The sequence below is a fragment of the Oryctolagus cuniculus genome, chromosome 17 (genome assembly GCF_964237555.1).
Source record: "Oryctolagus cuniculus chromosome 17, mOryCun1.1, whole genome shotgun sequence".
NCBI lineage: Eukaryota > Metazoa > Chordata > Mammalia > Lagomorpha > Leporidae > Oryctolagus > Oryctolagus cuniculus.
Window position 1 is genome coordinate 65028086 of NC_091448.1, and position 22268 is coordinate 65050353.

Consider the following 22268-nt stretch of genomic DNA (forward strand, 5'->3'; position numbering starts at 1 on the left):
GGGCATCAGGAAGGGGGCCGGAAATCAGGGGTCATGGGTGCCAGGGAGGGGGCCGGGCGTCTGCAGTCCCAAGTGACAGGGAGGGGCTGGGCGTTGGGGTCCCGGGTGCCAGGGAGAGGCTGGGTGACAGGGGTCCCAGGTTCCAGGGAGGAGCCGGGCATTGAGGGTCCTGGGTTCGAAGGGGTCCAGGCATCAGGGGTCACGGGTGTCAAGGAGGGGGCCAGGTGTCGGGGATCCCAGGGCCCAGTAGGGAGCTGGCATTGGGGTTCCCAGGTACCAGGGAAGGGGCTGGGCATTGGGGGTCATGGGTGCCAGGGAGGAGGCTGGGCGTCAGGGGTCCTGGGTGTTAAGGAGGGGCTAGGTACTTGGGATCCTAGGGGCCCAGGAGGGAGCCAGACAATGGGGGTCCTGGGTACCAGGGAAGGGGCCTGGCGTCATGGGTCCAGGATGCCAGGAATTGGGACATGCTTCAGGGATCCCGGGTATCAGGGAAGGGGCTGGTGTCTGCAGTCTCAAGTGATAGGGAGGGGCTGGGTGTCGGAGGTCATGGGTGCCAGGTAGGGTGACAGGGGTCCTGGGTGCAAGGGGAGTCAGGCGTCAGGGGTCCTGGGTGCCAGGGAGGGGCCGGGCTTCGAGGGTCCTGGGTGCCAGGGAGGGGTCCAGGCATAGGGGGTCCCAGGTGTCTGGGAAGGGGTCAGGGATCCCAAGTGCCGGGGGGCCAAGCATCAGGGGTCCCAGGTGCCAGTGAGGGGCCGGGCATCGAGGGTCCTGAGTGCTAGGGAGGGGCCAGGCGTCAGGGGTCACAGGTGTCAGGGAAGGGGTCAGGGGTCCTGTGTGCCAGGGAAGAGGCCGGGTGTCGACATCCCATGTGCCAGGGAGGGGTTGGGTGTCGGGGGTCACAGGTGCCAGGGAGGGGGTCAGGAGTCCAGGGTTCCAGGGAGGGGACGGGCGTCAGGGGTCACAGGTGTCAGGGAAGGGATCAGGGGTCCCGGGTACCAGGGAGGGGCTGGGCGTTGGGGGTCCAGGGTGCAAGGGAGGAGGCCGAGCATCAGGAGTCCCAGGTGTCAAGAAGGGGGCCAGGCATCAGGAGTCACCAGGCCCAGGAGTGAGCCGGGTAATAGGGGTCCCAGGTACCAGGGAAGGGGCTGGGCATTGGGGGTCCGGTATGCCAGGGAGGGGGCCAGGTCAGGGGTCCCGGATGCCAGGGAGGGGGCCAGATGTCAGGGGTCACTGGTGCCAGGGAAAGTGCTGGGTGGCAGGGTTCCTTGGTGTCAGGGAAGGGGCCGGACATCAGGGGTCATGGGTGTCAAGGGGGTCGGGTGTTGGGGGTCACAGGTACCAGGGAGGTGGTTGGGGGTCCTGGGTGCCAGGGATGGGCTGGGCGTTGGGGTCCGGGTGCCAGGAAGGGTCCGTCCGGGCGTCGAGGGTCCCAGGTGCCAGGGAGGAGGCTAGGCGTCAGGGGTCCTGGGTACCAAGGAGGGGGCCAGACATTGGGGATCCTGGTGCCCAAAAGGGAGCTGGGCGATGGGGGTCCCAGGTACCAGGGAAGGGGCTGGGAGTCTGAGGTCTGGGTGCCAGGGAGGGGGCCAGTTGCCAGGGGTCCCAGGTGCCAGGGAAGGGGTCAGGTGTCAGGAGTCCTAGGAAGCAGGGAGGTGCCAGGCGTCTGGGGACTTGAGTGCCAGGGAGGGGCCGGTGTCGGGGGTGATGGGTGTCAAGGAGGGGGCCAGGCATCAGGGATCCCAGGGCCCATTAGGGAGCTAGGCGATGGGAGTCCCAAGTACCAGGAAAGGAGGCTGGGCGTCAGGGGTCCCGGGTGCCAGGGAAGGAGCCTGGCGTCAGGGGTCCCTGGTACCAGGGAGGGGGCCAGGCGTCTGGGGTCCTGAGAGACAGGAAGGGGCCAGGGGTCTGGGGTCAAGGGTGCCAGGGAAGGAGCCTGGCATCAGGGGTCCCCGGTACCAGGGAGGGGGCCAGGCGTCTGGGGTCCTGAGAGACAGGAAGGGGCTGGGAGTCAGGGGTCACGGGTGCCAGGGATGGGGTTGGGGGTCCTGGGTGCCAGGGAAGGGGCCAGGCATCTGGGGTCCCTAGAGACAGGGAGGGGCAGCTGCCAGGGGTCCTGGGTGCCAGGGATGGCCTGGTGTTGGGGGTCACGGGTGACTTGGAGGAGGCCAGACATCAGGGGTCACAGGTGTCAAGGAGGGGGCCAGGTGTCGGGGATCCCAGGGCCCAGTAGGGAGCTGGCATTGGGGTTCCCGGGTACCAGGGAGGAGGCTGGGCGTCAGGGGTGTTAAGGAGGGGCCAGGTGCTCAGGATCCTGGGGCCCAGGAGGGAGCCAGAAAATGGGGGTCCTGGGTACCAGGGAGGGGCTGAGTGTCGGGGGTCCAGGGTGCCAGGGAGGAGTCTGGGCATCTGGGGTCCCGAGTGACAGGGAGGGGCTGGGTGTCAGTGGTCACAGGTGCCAGGGAGGGGGTTGGGGGTCTTGGGTGCCAGGGAGGGGCCAGGCGTCAGGGGTCCAGGGTACCATGGAGGGGGCCAGGCGTCATGGGCCCCAAGTGACAGGGAGGGGCTGGGCATTAGGGGTCATGGGTGCCAGGGAGGGGTTTAGGGGTCCCGGGTGCCAGGGAGGGAGCTGGGCATCTGGGGTCCCAGGGAGGGGCCAGGCATCAGGGGTCACAGGTGCCAGGGAGGGGGTGAGGGATCCCAGGCACCAGGGAGGGGTTGGGCGTCAGGGGTCCTGGGTGCCAGGGAGGGGATGGGCATCAGTGGTTCTGGGTGCCAGGGAGGGGATGGGCATCAAGAGTCCTGAGTGCCAGGGAAGGGGCCAGGTGTCAGGGGTCCCGGTGCAAGGGGATAGGCCAGGCGTCAGCTGTCCCAAGTGACAGGGTGGGGCTGGACTTGGGGGCTCCTGGGTGCCCAGGATTGGCCTGGGCTTCTGGTGTCCCAAGAGACTGGGAGGGGGCTGGGCAACAGGGGTACTGGGTACCAGGGAAAAGGCTGGGCACTGGGAAGGGGCTGGGTGTCTGGGATCAGGGGTGCCAGGTAGGGGCAGGATGGGTGTGTCAAGTGACAGTGAGGGCCAACATCCGGGGTCAAGGGTGCCAGGGAGGGGGTTGTGGATCCCAGGTGCTAGGGAGGGGCCAGGCGTCAAGGGTCTCGGATGCCAGGGAAGAGGCTGGGCGGCAATGTCCTGGGTGCCAGGGAGGGGGCCGTACAACTGGGGTCATGGGTGCCAGGGAAGTATCTGGGCCCAGAGTTTCTGAGTGCCAGGGATAGAGCCAGGCGACGAGGGTCCCGGATATCAGGGAAGAGGTCAGGGGTCCTGGGTACCAGGGAGGGGGCTGGGCATCTGGGGTCCCGAGTGACAGGGAGAGGCCGTGTGTCAGGGGTCACAGGTGCCAGGGAAGGGGTTGGGGATCCCAGAAGCCAGGGCGGGGTCATGTATCGAGGGTCCTGGATGCCAAGGAGGGGATGGGCATCAGGGGTCCTGAGTGCCAGGGGGGAGATGGGCATCAAGGGTCCTGGATGCCAGGGAAGGGGCTGGACATCAGGCATTCTGGTGCAAGGGAATAGGCCAGGCATCAGGTGCCCTGAGTGACAGGGTGGGGCTGGACTTCGGGGGTCCTGGGTGCCCAGGATTGGCCTGGGCTTCCTGGGTCCTGAGAGACAGGGAGGGGGCTGGGCAAGGGGGGTACTGAGTACCAGGGAACGGGCTGGGCGTCAGGAAGGGGCCAGGCATCCGGGATCAGGGGTGCCAGGTAGAGGCTGGATCGAGTGTCTCAAGAGACAGGGAGGGCCAACATCCGGGGTCAAGGGTGCCAGGGAGGAGGCCGGGCATCAGGGGTCTTGGGTGTCAAGGAGGAGCCAGGCATCAGGGATCCTGGGGCCCAGCTGGGAGCCGGGCAATGGGGGTCCCGGGTACCAGGGAAGGGGCTGGGCATTGGGGGTCCAGGGTGCCAGGGGAGGCCGAGTGTCATGGTTCCAGGGTGACAAGGAGGGGGCCAGGCGCCAGGGTTCATGGGTGCCATGGAGGGGGCCGGACATTGGGGATCACAGGTGTCAGGGAGGAGGCCAGGCTTCAGGGGTCTTGGGCATCAAGGAGGGTCCAGGCATCGTCGGGGATCCTGGGGCCCAGGAGGGAGCCGGGTGATAGGGGTCCCGGGTACCAGGGAAGGGGCTGGGTGTTGGGGGTCCAGGGTACAGGGAGAGGCTGAGTGTCAGGGTTCTGGGGTGACAAGGAGGGGGCCAGGCGTCAGGGATCCCGAGTACCAGGAAGGGTTGAGTATCAGGGGTCCCGGGTGCCGGGTTGGGGGGCTGGGTGTCAAGGATCCTGGGTGCCAGGAAGGGGGCCGGGTGTTGGGAGTCCCAGATACCAGGGAAGGGGTTGGAGGTTCCAGGTGCCAGGGAAGGGGCTGAGCGTCTGGGGTCCCAAGTGACAGAGAGGAGCTGGAAGTCAGGGGTCCCAGGTGCCAGGAGGTTGTTTTGGGTCCTGGGTGCCAGGGAGGTGTTGGGAATTGAGGTCCAGGTGCCAGAGAGGGGCCAGCGTCAGGGGTCCCAGTGACAGGGAAGTGGTCAGGCATCTCGGTTGCCAGGGAGGGGGCTGGGCGTCTGGGGTCCTGAGAGACAGGGAGGGGTCTGGCGTTGGGGCCACTGGTTCCAGGGAGGGGTTGGGGATCCCAGGTGCCAGGGAGGGGTCAGGAATCAGGGGTCTGGGTGCCCGGGATGGCAGGACATCGGGGGTCACGGGTTTCAAGGAGGGATCCAGGCATCAGAGATCCCTGGGCCCAGGAGGGAGCCGGGCGATTTGGGTCCCAGAAGATGCTGGTCGTCTGGTGTCCTGAGTGACAGGGAGGGGCCGGTCGTCGGGGGTCACGGGTGCCAGGGAGGGAGTCGGGGTCTTGGGTGACAGGGAGGGTTTGGGCATCAGGCGTCCCGGGCTCCAGGGAGGGGCCTGGCATCAGGGGTCCTGGATGCCAGGTAGGGATCGGGCGTTGAGGGTACCAGGTGCCAGGGAGAGGCCAGGCGTCAGGGTCCCGGGTGCCAGGGAGGCGCCTGGCATCGAGGGTCCTAGTTGTAAGGGAAGAGGCCAGGCATCAGATTCTTGGGTTCCAGGGATATGCTGGGCATCGGGGAAGGGGCCGGGTGTCTAGGGTCATGGGTGCCAGGAAGGGTGTCGGGCGTCCCGGGTAACAGGGAGGGGGCCAGGTGTCTGGGGTCCGGAGTGACAGGGAGGGGCTGGATGTCGGGTGCCCCGGATGCCCAGGAAGGGCCCGGGCTTCTGGGGTCCCCTGAGACAGGGAGAGGGCCAGACGATGGGGGTCCAGAGTACCAGGGAAGGGCTGGGCATCAGGGAAGGGGCCGGGCATCAGGGATCCCAGGTGCCTGGGAGGGGGCCGCAATTCGGGGGTCCCAAGTGACATGGAAGTCAGGCATCAGGAGTCACAGGTGCCGGGGAGGGCCGGGTATCAAGGGTCCTGGGTGCCAGGGAAGGGGCCAGGTGTCACGGGTCCCCTTTGCCAGTAAGGGGGCCTGGTGTCTGGAGTCCCCAGTGACAGTGAGGGGCCAGGCGTCGGGAGTCTTGGGTGCCCAGGAAGGGGCCATATGGTGTGGGTCCCGGGTACCAGGGAATGGGTTGGGTGTCGGGGAATGGGCTGGGCACTGGGGGTCTGGAGTTCCAGGGAGGGGGCCAGACTTCGGGGGTCACAGGAGACAGGGTGGAGGCCAGACTTCGAGGTCATGGGTGCCAGGGAGGGGGTCACTGGTCCCCGGTGCCAGGGAGGTGCCTGGCGTCAGGGTCCTGGGTGCATGGAAGGGGCCGGGAGGTGGAAGTCCTGGGTTCCAGAGAGGCGGCCGACTCTCATGGGTCCTGGGTGCCACGGAAGGGGCCAGGCAGCAGGGTTCCTGGGTGTCAGGGAGGAGGCTGGGTGTTCAGGGTCCTGGGTGCCAGGGAGGGGCCAGGCATCGGGGTCCCAGGTGCCAGGGAAAGATCTGGGCCCAGTGTTACTGAGTGCCAGTGAGGGGGCTGGGTCCCAGGTGCCAGGAAGGGGTCAGGAGTCCCGGGTGTCAGGGAGTGGACAGGCGTCAGTGGTCCCTGGTGCCAGGGAGGGGATGGGTGTCAAGGTTCGTTGGTGCCAGGGAAGGCGCCGGGCATCAGGGGTCCAGGGTGCAAGGGAGGAGGCCAGGCATCAGGGGTTTGGAGAGACAGGGAGGGGGCTGGGAGATGGGGGTCCTGGGTCCCAGGGAAGGAGCCAGGCGTCAGGGAAGGCGCTGGGCAATGGACTTCAGGGGTGCCAGGGAGGGGGCCGGACATTGGGGGTCTCGAGTGACAGGGAGGTCCGCGTGATGGGGTTATGGGTGCCAGGGAGGGGACGGGTGTGAAGGGCCTGGGTGCCAGGGAAGAGGCGGGGCATCAATGTCTAGTGTGTCAGGGAGGGGACCAAATGTCTGGGGTCACGGGTGCCAGGGAGGGGGTCGAGTGTCTCGGGTACAGGGAGGGGCTGGGCATTGGTGTCCTGGTGCCAGGGAGGTGGCCAGACCTCTGGGGTCCTGAGTAACAGGGAAGGGGTCGAGGGTCCCGGGTGCCAGGGAAGGAGCCGGGTGTCAGGGGTCTGGGGTATCAGAAAGGGGCTGGGTGTCTGCAGTCCCACTGACAAGGAGGGTCCAGGCATCAGGGTTCATGGGTGCCAGGGAGGGGTCAGGCGTTAGGTGTCCCAGGTGCCAGGCAGGGGCCGGGTGTCTAAAGTCCCAAGAGACAGGGAGGGGTCTTGCGTCGGGAGTCACGGGTGCCAGGGAGGGGGTTGGGGATCCCAGGTGTCAGGGAGGGGTCAGGCTTCAGGGGTCCGGGTGACAGGGAGGGCCGGGCGTCTGGTGTCACAGGTGCCATGGAGGCAGCTGGACATTGGGGTTCATGGGTTTCAAGGAGAGTTCCAGGCATCAGGGATCCCTGGGTCCAGGTGGGAGCTGGGCAATTTGGGTCTTGGGTACCAGGGAAGGGGCTGGGCGTCAGGGGTCCAGGGTGCCAGGGAGGGGCCAGGCATTGGGGGTCACGGGTACCAGGGAGGGGGTGGGGGATCTCGGGTGCCAGGGAGTGTTTGGGCATCAGGGGTCCCGGGTGCCAGAGAGGGGCCGGGCGTCGGGGAATGGGCCAGTCTCTGGGGATGTGGGGTGCCAGGGAGGAGGCCAAACGCTGGGGGTCACGGGTACCAGGGAACGGGTTGGGGTTCTCAGGTGCCAGGGAGGGACCGGGCGTCAACAGTCTCGGGTGCCATGGAAGAGGCTGGGCGTTATGGGTCCCGGGTGTCCTGGTATGGCCGGGTGTCGAGGGTCCCAGGTGCCAGGGAGGTTGTTAGGTGTCCCGGGTGCCAGGGAGTGTTGGGCGTCATTGAGGTCTGGGTGCCCGAGAGGGGCCAGGCGTCAGGGGTCCCGGTGACAGGGAAGTGGTCAGGCATCTCGGTTGCCAGGGAGGGGGCTGGGCATCTGGGGTCCTCAGAGACAGAGAGGGGCCTGGCGTCATGGCCACTGGTGCCAGGGAGGGGGCTGGGGGTCCTGGGTGCCAGGGAGGGGTCGGGCATTAGGGGTCTGGGTGCCAGAGATGGCTGGGCTTCGGGGGTCACGGGTTTTAAGGAGGGGTCCACGTGTTAGGGATCCCGGGGCCCAATAGGGAGCCAGGCAATTTGGGTCCCGGATACCAGGGAAAGGGCTGGGCATCTGGGGTCCAGGGTGCCAGAAAAGAGGCCGGGCGTCTGGGGTCACGGGTGCCAGGGAGGGGCCGGACATCAGGAGTCCTGGGTGCCAGGGAGGGGCCAAGCGTAGGTGTCCCAGTTGCCAGGGAAGAGGCCAGGTGTCAGGGTCCTGGGTGTCAGGTAGGGGCCTGGCGTCAAGGATCCTAGTTTCAAGGGAAGAGGCCTGGCGTCATATTCTCGGGTTCCAGGGAAGGGGCCGGGCATCTGGGGTCATGGGCGCCAGCAGGGTGTCGGGCGTCCCGGGAAACAGGGAGGGGGCCTGGCATCTGGGGTCCCAAGTGACAGGGAGGGGCTGGATGTCAGGTGTCCCAGATGCCCAGGAGGGGCCCGGGCTTCTGGGGTCCCCTGAGACAGGGAGAGGGCCAGGCGATGGGGTTCCCGGGTACTAGGGAAGGGCTAGGCATCAGGGAAGGTGTCGGGTGTCAGGGATCCCAGGTGCCTGGGAGGGGGCCGGAATTCGGGAGTCACAAGTGACATGGAGGGCCAGGCGTCGGAAGTCACAGGTGCCAGGTAGGGCCAGTTGTCAATGGTCCCGGGTGCCAGGGAGGAGCCTGGCATCACGGGTCCCTGGTGCCAGTAAGGGGGCCTGGCATCTGGAGTCCCCAGTGATAGTGAGGTGCCAGGCATTGGGAGTCCCGGGTGCCTGATAAGGTGCCAGATGGTGTGGGTCCCAGGTACCAGGGAATGTGTTGGGCATTGGAGAAGTGGCTGGGTGTTGGGGGCCTGGGATGCCAGGGAGTGGGCCAGACTTCAGGGGTCATGGGCGCCAGGCTGGAGGCTGGACTTAGAGGTCATGGGTGCCAGGGAGGGGGGTCGGTGGCCCCATGTGCCAGAGAGGGACCTGGCGTCTGAGTCCCCGGTGCAGGGAAGGGGACTGGCGGTGGGAGTTCTGGGTGCCAGGGAGGCAGCCAAGCCTCGTGGGTCCTGGGTGCCACGGAAGGGGGCCGGCGGCAGGGTTCCTAGGTTCCAGGGTTGGGGCCGCACATCGGGTGTCCCGGGTGTCAGGGAAGGAGTTGGGGGTCCCGGGTGCAAGGGAGGGGTCGTTGTCAGGGATCCCAGGTGCCAGGGAGGGACCATGCATCAAGGGTCCTGAGTGTCAGGGAGGGGGCCTGGCATCAGGGATCCCAAGTGTCAGGGAAGGGGTCAGGTTTCCTGGGTACCAGGGAAGAGGCTGGGAGTCAACGTTCCAGGTGCCAGGGAGGGCCCGGGTATCGAAGGTCCTGGGTGCCAGGGAGTGGGCTGGGCGACATGGGTCACAGGTGTCTAGGAGGAGGCCAGACGTCAGGGATCCCGGGGCCAGTAGGGAGCTGGGTGATGGGGGTCCGGGGTACCAGGGAAGGGGCTCGGTGTCGGGGGTCCAGTGTGCCGGGGGGTGAGCGTCAGCATTCCCGGGTCACAATAAGGGGGCCAGGTGTCAGGGGTCACAGGTGCCAGGGAGGAGGCCATTCCTCAGGGGTCCTTGGTGTCAAGAGGGGCCAGGCGTTGGGGATCCTGGAGCCCAGGAGGGAGCCAGGTGATAGGGGTCCCGGGTACCAGGAAAGGGGCCTGGCATCAGGGTCCTGGGTGCCAGGGAGGGGCCGGGCATCAGGGTCCCGGGTGCCAGGGAGGGGCTGGGCATCAGGGGTCCCTGGGTGCGAGGGAGGGGCCGGGGATCGGGTATTCCACGTGTCAGGGAAGGGGTCATTTGTCACAGGTACCAGGGAAGAGGCCTGGAGTCGATGTTCTGGGTCCAGGGAGAGGGCTGGGCATCTGGGGTGCTGAGAGACAGGGAGGGGCTGGGCATCATGGCTCACGGGTGCCAGGTAGGGGGCTAGGGGTCCCAGGTGCCAGGGAGGGGTCGAGCATCAGGGGTCCGGGTGCCAGGGATGGGCGGGCTTCAGGGGTCATGGGTTTCAAGGAGGGGTCCATGCGTCAGAGATCCTGGGCCCAATAGGGAGCCGGGCGATGGGGGTCCCGGGTACCAGGGAAGGGGCTGGGCATTGGGGTTCCAGTGTGCCTGGGGGGAGGCCAGGCGTCAGGGTTCCCGGGTGTCAAGGAGGGGGGCAGGTGTCAGGGTCATGGGTGCCAGGGAGGGGGCCGGACATTGTGGGTAATGGGTGTCAGGGAAGTTTTCAGATGTCACGGGGCCCAGAGGGAGATGGGCGATGGGTTCCTGGGTAACAGAATGGGGCCAGGTGTCTGTGGTCCCACTGACAGGGAGGGGCCAGGCATCAGGGTTCACGGGTGCCAGGGAGGGTGTTGGGGGTCTCGGGTGCCAGGATGGGTCGGGCTTTAGGTGTCCTGGATGCCAGGGAGGGGCCGGGCATCTAGGGTCCTGAGAGATAGGGAGGGGCCTGGCGTCAGGAGTCACAGGTGCCAGGGAGGGGGTTGGGGGTCCCGGGTGCCAGGGTGGGGTCGGGCTTCAAGGGTCCAGGTGCCAGGGAGGGCTGGGCGTCGGGTGTCACAGGTGCCATGGAGGTGGCTGGATGTCGGGGTTCACGGGTTTCAAGGTGAGTTCCAGGCGTCAGGGATTCCTGGGCCCAGGACTTAGCCAGGTGATTTGGGTCCAGGGTGCCAGGGAGGAGGCTGGACATCTGGGTTCCTGGGTGTCAAGGAGGGGGGCAGGTGTCCGGGGTCACGGGTGCCAGGGAGGGCCCGGACATCGGGGGTCTCGGGTGCCAGGGAGGATTTGGGCTTCAGGGGTCCCGGGTGCCAATGAAAGGGCTGGGCATCAGGGTTCCTGGATACAAGGGTGGAGGCCGGGCGTCATGGGTCCTGAATGAACGGGAGGGGCTGGACATTGGGTGTCCCAGGTGCAAGGGAGGGGCTGGGCGTCAGGGCCCCGGGAGCCAGGGAAGAGGCCGGGCATCGGGGTCTTGGGAGCCAGAGAGATCTTGGACGTCGGGGGAAGAAGCCGGGTGTCTGGGGTCATGGGTGCTAGGGAAGGGGTTGGAGGTCCCAGGTAACAGGGAGGGGGCCGGGTGTCTGGGGTCCCGAATGACAGGGAGGGGCTGGGCATCCGGGGACACGGGTGCCAGGGAGGGGGTCGGGGTCTTGGGTGCCAGGGAGGGGTCAGGCATTGAGGGTCCTGGGTGCTAGGGAGGGGACAGGCATCAAGGGTCCTGGGTGCCAGGGAGGAGATGGGTGTCGAGAGTCCTGGGTGCCAGGGAAGGGGCTGGGCATCAGGGGTCCCAGGTGCAAGGGAGGAGACAGCATTAGAGGTCCTGAGTGACAGGGAGGGGGCCAGGCGATGTGGGTCCCAGGTGCCCAGGAGAGGCCTGGGCTCTGGAGTCCTGAGAGACAGTGAGGGGCGGACGATGGGGGTCCTGGGTACCAGGGAAGTGGCTGGGCATTAGGGAAAGGGCCAGGCATTGAGGATCAGGGGTGCCAGGGAGGGGTTTGGGGGGTCCCGGGTGCAAGGTAGCGGTCAGGTGTCAGGGGTCCCGGGTGCCTTGGAGGAGGCCGGATGTCGGGGGTCACGGGTTTCAAGGAGGGGTCCAGGCATCAGGGATCTCTGGGCCCATGAGGGAGCTGGGGGATTTGAGTCCTGGGTACCAGGGAAGGGGCTGGGCATCTGGGGTCCCATGTGACAGGGAGGTGACGGGAGTCGGGGGTCACAGGTGCCAGGGAGGGGGTCGGGGGTCCCAGGTGACAGGTAGGGGTCAGGCGTCAAGTTTCCTGGGTTGCAGGGAGGGGCCGGGCATCAGGAGTCCAGGGTGCCAGGGAGGGGATGGGCATTGAGGGTCCTGTGTGCCAGGGAAGGGGCTTGGCATCAGGGGTCCCAGCTGCAAGGGAGGAGACTGGCCGTCAGGGGTTCCAAGTGACAGGGAGGTGCCGGGCGATGGGGGTCCCGGGTGCGCAGGAGGGGCCTGGGCTTCAGGGGTTCTGAGAGACAGTGAGGGGCCGGGTGATGGGGGTCCCAGGTACCAGGGAAGGGGCTGGGCGTTGGGGAAGGGGCCAGGCATTGGGGATCAGGGGTGCCAGGGAGGGGGCCAGACGTCGGGGGTCTTGAATGGCAGGGAGGGCTTGGTGACAGGGTCACGAGTGCCAGGGAGGGTGTTGAGGGTCCCTGGTGCCCAGGAAGAGGCTGGGTGTCAATGTCCATGGTGCCAGGGATGGGGCTGGACGTTGGGGTGCCAGGGAGGAGGCCGTTCGTCAGGGGTCCTTGGTGTCAAGAGGGGCCAGGAGTTGGGGATCCTGGAGCCCAGGAGGGAGCCAGGAGATGGGGGACCCGTGTGCCAGGGAGGGGCCGGGCATCAGGGGTCCCGGGTGCCAGGGAGGGGCCTGGCATCAGGGGTCCCTGGTGCCAGGGAGGGGCCTGGCATCAGGGGTCCTGGGTGCGAGGGAGGGGCCAGGCATCGGGGGTACCACGTGTCAGGGAAGGGGTCATTTGTCATGGGTACCAGGGAAGAGGCCGGGAGTCGATGTTCCAGGTGCCACGGAGAGGGCTGGGCATCTGGGGTGCTGAGAGACAGGGATGGGCTGGGCATCATGGTTCATGGGTGCCAGGGAGGGGGTTGGGGGTATCAGGTGCCAGGAAGGGGTCGGGTATCAGGGGTCCGGGTGCCAGGGACGGCAGGGCTTTGGGAGTCACAGGTTTCAAGGAGGAGTCCACACATCAGGGATCCTGGGCCCAATAGGGAGCAGGGCGATGGGGGTCCCGGGTACCAGGGAAGAGGCTGGGCATTGGGGTTCCAGTGTGCCTGGGGGGAGGCCGGGCGTCAGGGTTCCCGGGTGTCAAGGAGGGGGACAGGTGTCAGGGGTCATGGGTGCCAGGGAGGGGGCTGGGTGTCAACGTTAGGTTGCCAGGAATAGGGCTGGACGTCGGGGTCCCGGGTGCAGGGAGGCGGCCGGGTGTTGGGGGTCGTGGGTTCCAGGGAGGGGGTCGGGGGTCTCGGGTGCCAGGGAGGTGCTGGGCGTTGGGGTCCTGGGTGCAGAAAGGGGGCTGGCCATTGGGGGTCCTGGGTACCAGGGAAGGGGCCAGGCAGTGGGAATCCTGGGTGCCAAGAAAGCGACTGGGCCTCAGGGGTCCTGGGTGCCATGGAAGGGGCCAGGTGGCAGGGTCCCTGGGTGCCAGGAAGGGGGCCGGACATTGGGAATCATGGGTGCCAGGGAGGGGGCTGAGCATCTGCGGTCCCAAGTGACAAGGAGGGGCAAGGCATCGGGGGTCCGAGGGGCTGGGTGTCAGGGGTCCCGGGTGCCAGGGAAGGGCCGGTCGCTGAGTGTCCTGGGTGCCAGGGAGGGGGCCGGCCTCAGTGGTTATGGGTGTCAAGGAGGGGGTCAGGCGTCAGGGATTCTGGGGCCCAGCTGGGAGCTGGGTGATGGGGGTCCCGGGTACCATGGAAGGGACTGGGTATTGGGGGTCCAGGGTGCCGGGGGAGGCTGAGTGTCAGGGTTCCTGGGTGAGAAGGAGGGGGCCAGGTGCCAGGGTTCACAGGTGCCATGGAGGCGGCCAGATGTCGGGGGATCATGGGTGTCAGGGAGGCCAGGCATCAGGGGCCCTGGGTGAAAGGAGAGGCCAGGCATTGTGGATTCTGGGGCCCAGTAGGGAGCCAGGTTATGGGGGTCCAAGGTGCCAAGGAAGGGATCGGGCATCAGGGGTCCCGGGTACCAAGGAGGGTTGGGTGTCAGGGGTCCCTGGTGCCAGGGAAGGAGTCAGAGGTTCCGGGTGCCAGGAAGGGGCCGGGCATTGAGGGTTCTGGGTGCCAGGGAGGGGGCCAAGTGTTGGGGGTCCTGGGTACCAGGGATGGGGTTGGAGGGTCCAGGTGCCAGGGAAGGGGCTGAGTGTCTGGGGTCCCAAGTGACAGGGAGGGGCCAGGAGTCGGGGGTCCTGGGAGTCAGGTTGTTGGGGGTCCTGGGTGCCAGGGAGGTGTCGGGCATTGAGGTCTGGGTGCCAGAGAGTGGCCGGGCATCAGGGGTCCCAGTGACAGGAAAGTGGTCAGGCATCTCATTTGCCAGGGAGAAGGCTAGGTGTCTGGGGTCCTGAGAGACAGGGAGGGGCCTGGCATCCTGGCCACGGGTGCCAGGGAGGGGGTTGGGGGTTCCAGGTGCCAGGGAGGGGTCGGGAGTCCCGGGTGTCAGGGAGCGGACAGGCGTCAGTGGTCCCTGGTGCCAAGGAGGCGATGGGTGTCGAAGTTCTTTGGTGCCAGGGAAGGCGCCGGGCATCAGGGGTCCAGGGTGCAAGGGAGGAGGCCAGGCATCAGGGGTTTGGAGAGACAGGGAGGGGGCTGAGCAATGGGGGTCCTGGGTCCCAGGGAAGGAGCCAGGTGTCGGGGAATGAGCTGGGCATCGGGGATCAGGGGTGCCAGGGAGGGGGCTGGACATCAGGGGTTCTGGATGCCAGGTAGCAGTAGGGCATCAGGGGTCCCGGGTGCCAGGGAAGAGGTTGGGCATCAACGTCTAGGATGTCAGGGAATGGGCCGGATGTCTGGGGCCATAGGTGCCAAGCAGGGGTTCAAGGGTCCCGGGTGCCTGGGAGGGGCTGGGTGTTGGGGCCTGGGTGCCAGGGAGGGGGCCAGACCTTGGGGGTCCTGAGTGACAGGGAAGGGGTCGAGGGTCCTGGGTGCCAGGGAAAGGGCCAGGCAGCAGGAGTCCTGGGTGCTAGGAAGGGGGCCCGACATAGGGGGTCACGGGTGTCAGTGAGGGGGCTGGGTGTCTGTGGTCCCAAGTAACAGGGAGGGGCCAGGCTTCAGGGGTCAGGCCGTGCATCAGGGGTCCTTGGTGTCAAGGAGGGCCAGGTGTTGGGGATCCTGGAGCCCAGGAGAGAGCCAGGCGATAGGGGTCCCGGGTGCCAGGGAGGGGCTGACGTCAGGGTCCCGGGTGCCAGGGAGGGGCCGGGCGTCAGGGGTCCCTGGTGCCAGGGAGGGGCCGGGCGTTGAGGGTGCTGTGTGCCAGGGAGGGGGCTGGGCGTTGGGGGTACCGCGTGTCAGGGAAGGGGTCATGGGTCCCGGGTACCAGGAAAGAGGCCGGGAGTCAATGTTCCGGGTCCAGGGAGAGGGCTGGGCTTCTGCTGTCCTGAGAGACAGGGAGGGGCCGGGCATCATGGGTCACTGGTGCCAGGGAAGGGGTTGGGTGTCCCGGGTGCCAGGGAGGGGTTGGGCGTCAGGGGTCCGGGTCCCAGGGCCGGCTGGGCTTCATGGGTCACGGGTTTCAAGGAGGGGTCCACATGTCAGGGATCCTGGGGCCCAATAGGGAGCCAGGCGATGGGGGTCCCAGGTACTAGGGAAGGGGCTGGGAGTTGGGGTTCCAGTGTGCCTTGGGGGGAGGCCAGGCGTCATGGTTCCCGGGTGTCAAGGAGGGGGACAGGTGTCAGGGGTCACGGGTGCCAGGGAGGGGGCCGGACGTTGTGGGTAATGGGTGTCAGGGAAGTTTTCAGGTGTCACGGGGCCCAGAGGGAGCTGGGCGATGGGAGTCCCAGGTACCTGGAAAGGGGACTGGAGTCAGGGGTCCCAGGTACCAGGGAAGGGGCCAGGCATCAGGGGTTCTGGGTACCAGAAAGGGGCCGGGCATCTGCGGTCCCATTGACAGGGAGGGGCCAGGCATCAAGGTTCACGGGTGCCAGGGAGGGGTCGGGCATTAGGTGTCCTGGGTGCCAAGGAGAGGCCGGGCGTCTAGGGTCCTGAGAGACAGGGAGGGGCCTGGCATCGGGAGTCACAAGTGCCTGGGAAGGGGTTGGGGGGTCCCGGGTGCCAGGGAGGGGTCAGGCTTCAGGAGTCCGGGTGCCAGGGAGGGCCGAATGTCGGGTGTTACAGGTGCCATGGAGGCGGCTGGACGTCGGGGTTCATGGGTTTCAAGGAGAGGTCCAGGTGTCAGGGATCCCTGGGTCCAGGTGGGAGCCGGGCAATTTGGGTCTTGGGTACCAGGGAAGGGGCTGGGTGCCAGGGGTCCAGGGTGCCAGGGAGGGGCCGGGCATTGGGGGTCACGGGTACCAGGGAGGGGTCGGGGGTCTCGGGTGCCAGGGAGTGTTTGGGCTTCAGGGATCCCGGGTGCCAGGGAGGGGCAGGGCATCAGGGAAGGGGCTGGGCTCTGGGGATCCGAGGTGCCAGGGAGGGCCCGGACATCGGGGGTCACGGGTACCATGGAACGGGTCGGGGTTCTCGGGTGCCAGGGAGGGATCAGGCGTCGACCGTCCCAGGTGCCAGGGAAAGGCTGGGTGTCATGGGTCCCGGGTGTGCTGGTATGGCCGGGTGTCAATGGTCCTGGGTGCCAGGAGGTTGTTGGGTGTCCCGGGTGCCAGGGAGGTGTCGGGCATTGAGGTTTGGGTGCCAGAGAGGGGCCGGGCATCAGGGGTCCCAGTGACAGGGAAATGGTCAGGCATCTTTGTTGCCAGGGAGGGGCTGGGTGTCTGGGGTCCTGAGAGACAGGGAGGGGCCTGGCGTCACGGCCACGGGTGCCAGGGAGGGGGTTGGGGGTCCTGGGTGCCAGGGAGGGGTTGGGCGTCAGGGGTCTGAGTGCCAGGGATGGCCGGGCTTCAGGGATCACGGGTTTCAAGAAGGGGTCCACGTGTTAGGGATCCTGGGGCCCAATAGGGAGCCAGGCGATTTGGGTCCAGGTACCAGGGAAGGGGCTGGGCATCTGGGGTCCAGGGTACCAGAAGGGGCTGGGCATCTGGAGTCCAGGGTACCAGAAGTGGCTGGGTGTCGGGGGTCACAGGTGTCAGGGAAGGGCCGGGCATCTAGGGTCCCAAGTGACAGGGAGGGGCCAGGCATTGAGGGTTCTGGGTGCCAGGGAAAGGGCCGGGCGTCAAGGTCCTGGGTGAAAGGATGGAGGCCAAGCGTCATGGGTCCCAAGTGAAAGGGAGGGACAGGACATCGGGTGTCCCGGGTGCAAGGGAGGTGCTGGGCTTCAGGGTCCCTGGTGCCAGGGAGGGTCAGGCGTCGAGGGTCCCGTTTGCCAGGGAAGAGTCCAGGCGTCCGGGCAGTGGGAGCCAGGGAGATCTTGGACGTCGGGAAGAGGCAGGGTGTCTGGGGTCATGGGTGCCAGGGAGGGGGTAGGAGGTTCCAGGTAACAGGGAGGGGGACGGGTTCTGGGATCCCGAGTGACAGGGAGGGGTCGGGCGTTGGGGGTCACGGGTGCCAGGGAAGGGGTCGGGGGTCTCAGGTGCCAGGGAGGGGCTGGGCATCAGGGGCCCCGGGTGCCAGGGAGGGGCTGGGCATCAGGGGTCATGGGTGCTAGGAAAGGGGCTGGGCGTCGGGGAAGGGGCCGGGCTCTGAGGATCCGTGGTGCCAGGGAGGGGGCCGGATGTCGGGGGTCACGGGTACCAGGGAACGGGTCGGGGTTCTTGGGTGCCAGGGAGGGACCAGGCGTCAACGGTCCCGGGTGCCAGGGAAGAGGCGGGGCGTCGTGGGTCCCAGGTGTCCTGGTATGGCTGGGCGTCGGGGGTCCCGGGTGCCAGGGAAGGGGTTCCACTGGTTGCGCTTCCCCCTGTCGGGACCCCCAGGCCCACACACTCACCATGTCGGGGTCCTCAGCTCCTAGGTACCTGGCGACTCCCAGCTTGTGAAGGTGGAGAGCGCAGACCCCGACTTGGCTCTTTAGCTTCGCAACAGCGCAGCCCTCTCCTAGGACCTCGCTCTGCCTAGGAACTCTAAGACCACTGTGACGTCAAGATCCCGCGTGATGACATCACCGTGCCTGATTGGACGGGGGCGCACACAGCGTCACAAAAGACTCAGCCAATCAGCATCCTCCAGGGCGTGGCTCCCTAACTGGTCTGTGCTTGGTGTGAATCAGGAGAGGTGGGAAGCGGCCCCCTTCCCTCCTCCTGGGCTCCTCTCCGCGTGGTGCACCTGCCACCCGCTGGGATCACCCCGGGGTCGCCCCATGCTTCTCGCAGGCGGATCCTGGCTGCAGCTGGCGGTCACCTGCTTCAGGTGAGTTAAAATTCTGCTTCTTGGCTTAGGGGCTTTTGCTTTGTATTTCTGCTCATTTTTCTGTTGGGCCGTTTGTATCATGTTTTAATATTGATTTGAAGAATGCTTAAAGGCATCACATAATTGAAGCCTTTTTTTCCCCTGTCAATACTGTCAATATATGTTTTCACTCTGCCTACTGACCTTTAATATCTTCTATTTGTTTCTTGCCGGTGCTTGGTAATCTAGTGGATTTTAAAGCTATTGATCTTTCTTGAAAGCTCGTTCAATTCATTTATCAGTTTTTGTTTTTAGATGTTATGGATTCTCTCTAAATAAAGATCTCCAATATACTGAGATTTTATTGCTTAGAAATCGATCTTTACACCTTATTTTTTCCTTTTGTTCTTTTTCCCCCTCCCCTGACTACTCCTCCAGTAAGAAGCTGGAGAGAAAGAAAGAAAGAAAGAAAGAAAGAAAGAAAGAAAGAAAGAAAGAAAGAAAGAAAGAAAGAGAGAGAGAGAGAGAGAGAGAGAGAGAGAGAGAGAGAGAGAGAGAGAGGGAGGGAGGGAGGGAGGGAGGGAGGAAGGAAGGAAGGAAGGAAGGAAGGAAGGAAGGAAGGAAGGAAGGAAGGAAGGAAGGAAGGAAGGAAGGAAGAAAAATGTACCACAGCCTGGAATTGAGGATTCTTAGGTTCACTAACTCTATGCTAATGCAGACAAGTGCATATGTGAATTTCATATGCCTGACTTTCCAGTATAAATATATTAATTCTATTTGGAATAAATGCGGATGGAATAAAAAAAGATGAAGTTGGAGACAGTGGAGTCAGCTGGTCTAGGTTTCTAAAGGGAGAAATCTGTCAATGATCCCGTATTAATTATGTTGTTTGTTGTAGGATCCTTTTAAACAACCTTGATCAGAGTAGGGAAGCCACAGTTTATTTTTACTAAAAAACTAGTAAGTTTTTTTTAGTTACATGCTGATTTATTTATTTATTTTTTTTAGTTTTTGACAGACACAGTGGACAGTGAGAGAGAGAGACAGAGAGAAAGGTCTTCCTTTGCCCTTGGTTCACCCTCCAATGATTTTTTTAAATGCTTTTCAACATTCAATCTAAATGGTCATGTGATTTTCTTGAATTTTTCAACTACCTGGACAATCTACATGGCTTGTTCAAAATGTTACCACCTCTTGCATTTTTCTTCTATCTCACTTGTTATTCATTTTATTTTCATATGTATTTCATTATTATAAAACTACTAAGGAGATATGCATGTGTTTTTAAAAGACAGGCTTATACTTAATTCATATTTCAAGTTCTGATCAATTTGCATTATAATCTATGTAATGCTGGCTTTCTAAAATATGTGAAAATATTCTGTGCTTATTTCTACCTTGGCATCTCTGGGAAATATAAGTGTGTCTTTTTTTTCTTAAATGTTTGGAATATTTTGTATTTCTAAAACTTAAACTTTGTTTCTGTAACTTTTTATTGGTTGGTAGTCTTTAAATTGTGATTCAAGTTGCTTAGTTTAATTTAGAATTTTCCTATTTTATATTTGTTATATTGGATTGGGAAATTTATATTTGTGCTGTGGGATAAAGGTTTTCTTTTTGCTTTCTGCTTCTCCATTTTGTGCTGTCCTTTGTCTTTCCTTCTTAGATTGCTTCTCCTTGTTTTCAGGTTGCTTTGACCTCCACCCTTAATCTTCACCATTCCCAAATCCCCTTATAGCTTGTCCCTCGATCCGTGGGTGTCAGACACTCCCAGGCACTCTGGAGTTTCATTTTTTCTTTGCCATTACCACTTGCACTGCTTTTTTGTTTCCTCTTGGAATCCTAGAGGCATTTTCTTGGGAACCAGCACCATCTCCACCTTCCCCAGCCTTCAGCTTCTGCCCCTGCTTGCTCCTGGGGGCCTTCGTTGCCAACAGGACCCAGGTAGCTCCTGATTTGCAGCTCCTGCGATCATTCTTGCTGATCTTGGTGATGTCCATGGCCGTTTCTTTCCTGCTTCAGCAACTCCATCAGGACCTTGCCCACCAAGGCCTGCATCTGGTTTTACTCATGGACTAGGTTTTCCCAGGAGGTGGTGGGAACTATTGATTAGAAGGATTGTGCTTCGGAGGCCCATGACCCACTTCTTGGGCTTCTGAGCTGTGGTGCTTCATGCGGCCTCTTTTCTACTTGCATTGGGAAACAAGATCCCTGTTGCTTGTTGGGACTCAGTCTGCTGCTTGATGTCTAGGGAATCTGGTGTCCAGAGTAGAGGGAACTGGAAGGCTGATGTCTGACCTGGGAGGAGCCTTTGACACCAGAGAACAGGGCAGGATAAGCCAAGGGTTACTCTCTGTAATTCACTCCCTCCCAGTAGGGTTTGAACCCAAGCTGGGGGCTGAGTTGGCTATCTGGGACCCTTCCCTCCCTGAAGAACTGTTTCTGATCTTCTCACTATTGTCTGAGCTCCAGGTCTTTGGTTTTGGGGTTCCCTGAGGAAGGGACTCTGGCCCTTGGTTTTACCAAGCTTTTTGGTTACTGTGGCCAGGACAGGGGCACTCTCGAGTCTCATCACAGGGAATTTTCCCACAGCACCATCACCCCCCATGAAGACTGGCAGTAGGTGGCTGGGACTCACTTCATTTCTGGACAAGGGTATTCAGGGTAGCTTGTTCTGAAGGAAGGAAAATGGACTCCTGTTTGCCTGTTTGTCACCTGCATGGCTGTTGCCTACTATTTCTTGCCTCTGATACTCAGCTAGACTTCTTGTTGGTGCTGGTCCCAGGGACTGTCTTGGTGGGCAGTGGGCACTGCACTGGTTTTGATGGCAGGAGCCAAGGTCTGCACTGTCAGGATTGTGTCTCCATTCACACTCTTTGGGAAGCTCCTGGCCATGTTCTCTGAGGCCCAGGTGTTCTTCAGGAAGCTCCCAGCTTAGGCTTGCACAAGGGGTAGCATCTAGCCCAGTTGGATTATGATAAGGGCCAGCAAAATCAGAGGGGTATAATCACCTGGCTCAAAGACAACTCACTGCTCTCTGAGCTGCTTTGCCTCTTCTGTCAGGGTTCTGGGATCAGGGTCATTCTTCTGGAAGTGTGGAAGTTGCTGTCCTTGTCACAGAAGACATGATCCAGCTTCATGGCTGCAGGTGTTTCCCCTTCAATGTCTGCCTCCTCTTCACTCCTCCTCTGAGTTCTTCCAAATCAGAATTCAGGTTGTAGGAACTTGGCCACACAGTTACAGAGTTCAATAAATAGGCCCCTTCAGAGCCAATGTGGAGTAGCAGCATGGAACCTGGACTCAGCCACCTGGGTTTTCATTCTGCCTCTGTCATTTACTTGTTCCTTAGGTTACTTAATGAATCTCAGTTTTCTCATGTGTAAAATGGAGGCATTAAAAGCTGCAATTCCTAGGATAAATGTGAGAAATAAAGCAGCTAATCTTTCTAAAGTGCTTAAAATAAACCATACAGGAAAATCTCAGTAAGTTTTAGGAATACATTTACTTTACTTGCTGTGGAATGTATTAGTGACCATATATATTGAAATACCACCATTGGTGTTGGGATGGAGTGAGGGATGATGTAAGATATGAAAGGGAGAAATGGCTTCTGATCTTATATGACTTGCAGTTATTTGGGAGAAGTTAGGGATGAAAAAATAACCAACATTGCCAGTAGGTAAGTGACATTTGAAGGAGTGATAGTTAAATAACCAACATTGCCAGTAGGTAAGTGACATTTGAAGGAGTGATAGTTTTAACATTTTTTAAGAAACTCAATACTTTGGGTTTTTAAAATAATTTTTAAACTTACAAAAGTTGAGTAAACTTCATGTATTTCACATATGCAGATTTAGGTGCATTGTGATACTTCCTACTCTACCCTCCCTTATCATTCCTTTCTTACTCTTTCTTTTAATTTTTACAATGACTTACTTTCAGTTTATTTTATAATCATAAGCTTAACCCCCCACTAACACAAGTAATAACAAGTCACATGTAACAAGCACTAAGAAGGAGAAACAAACAAAACAGTGTTCTTCAAAGGTAGGGACAAGAGCTGTAAACAATAATCAAACCACAAAATGTCCATTTCACTCATATACATTACATTTTTGTACTCTGTTAGTTACCACAGATCATGGGAAGCATTTTTTCTCATTGGGACTGGTTTGTTTCACTAGGTATAATGGATTCCAGTTGCAACCATTTCATTGCAAACAACAAAATTTCATTGTTTTTTATGGCTAAGTAGCATTCCATAGTTTATATGTACCACATTTTCTTTATCTAAACATTGGTTGATGGGCATCTGGGTTGATTCTGTAGCTTAGCTACTGCAAATTGTGCTGCATTAAACATAGGGGTTCAGATAAACTCTCTCATATGCTGCTTTCATTTTTTGGGTAAATTCCCAGAAGTGTGATGGCTGGGTCATATGGTAGATTTGTTTTCAGATTTCTGAGGTATCTTCATACTGTCTTCCACAATGGCGGTACCAGTTTACATTCCCAGCTTTTCCCTGACGTCCTCACTCACATTTATGGTTTATTGATTTTAATATAGTAGCTGTTCTAATTGTGATGAGGGAAAACTTCATTGTGGTTTTTGTTCTCATTTCCTTGATGGCTATTATCCTGGGTATTTTTCAGGTGTCTGTTGGCCATTTGAATTTCATCCTTTGAAAAATGCCTGATCGAGT

The 22268-nt window shown here is 61.5% G+C and overlaps 1 protein-coding gene and 1 long non-coding RNA gene across 6 annotated transcripts in view; one reads left to right on the forward strand and one right to left on the reverse strand.

Moving 5' to 3' along the window:
- Positions 1-17297, reverse strand: part of LOC138846305 (uncharacterized) — a 561128-nt gene extending 543831 nt beyond the window's left edge. Inside the window, exon 1 of the long non-coding RNA XR_011383774.1 lies at positions 17169-17297. This is a non-coding gene — a long non-coding RNA (uncharacterized lncRNA). The remainder of the gene's footprint in view (positions 1-17168) is intronic.
- Positions 1-22268, forward strand: part of LOC138846302 (UPF0449 protein C19orf25 homolog) — a 251330-nt gene that overhangs the window by 6342 nt on the left and 222720 nt on the right. For 4 of the 5 annotated variants that reach the window (XR_011383761.1, XR_011383760.1, XR_011383763.1 and 1 more), the window contains exon 2: positions 17186-17587. The gene's annotated coding sequence lies outside the window, so the exon portion shown is untranslated. Of the gene's footprint in view, positions 1-17185; positions 17588-22268 lie in introns of those variants that run through there. The other variant, XM_070061691.1, reaches the window with a different exon arrangement.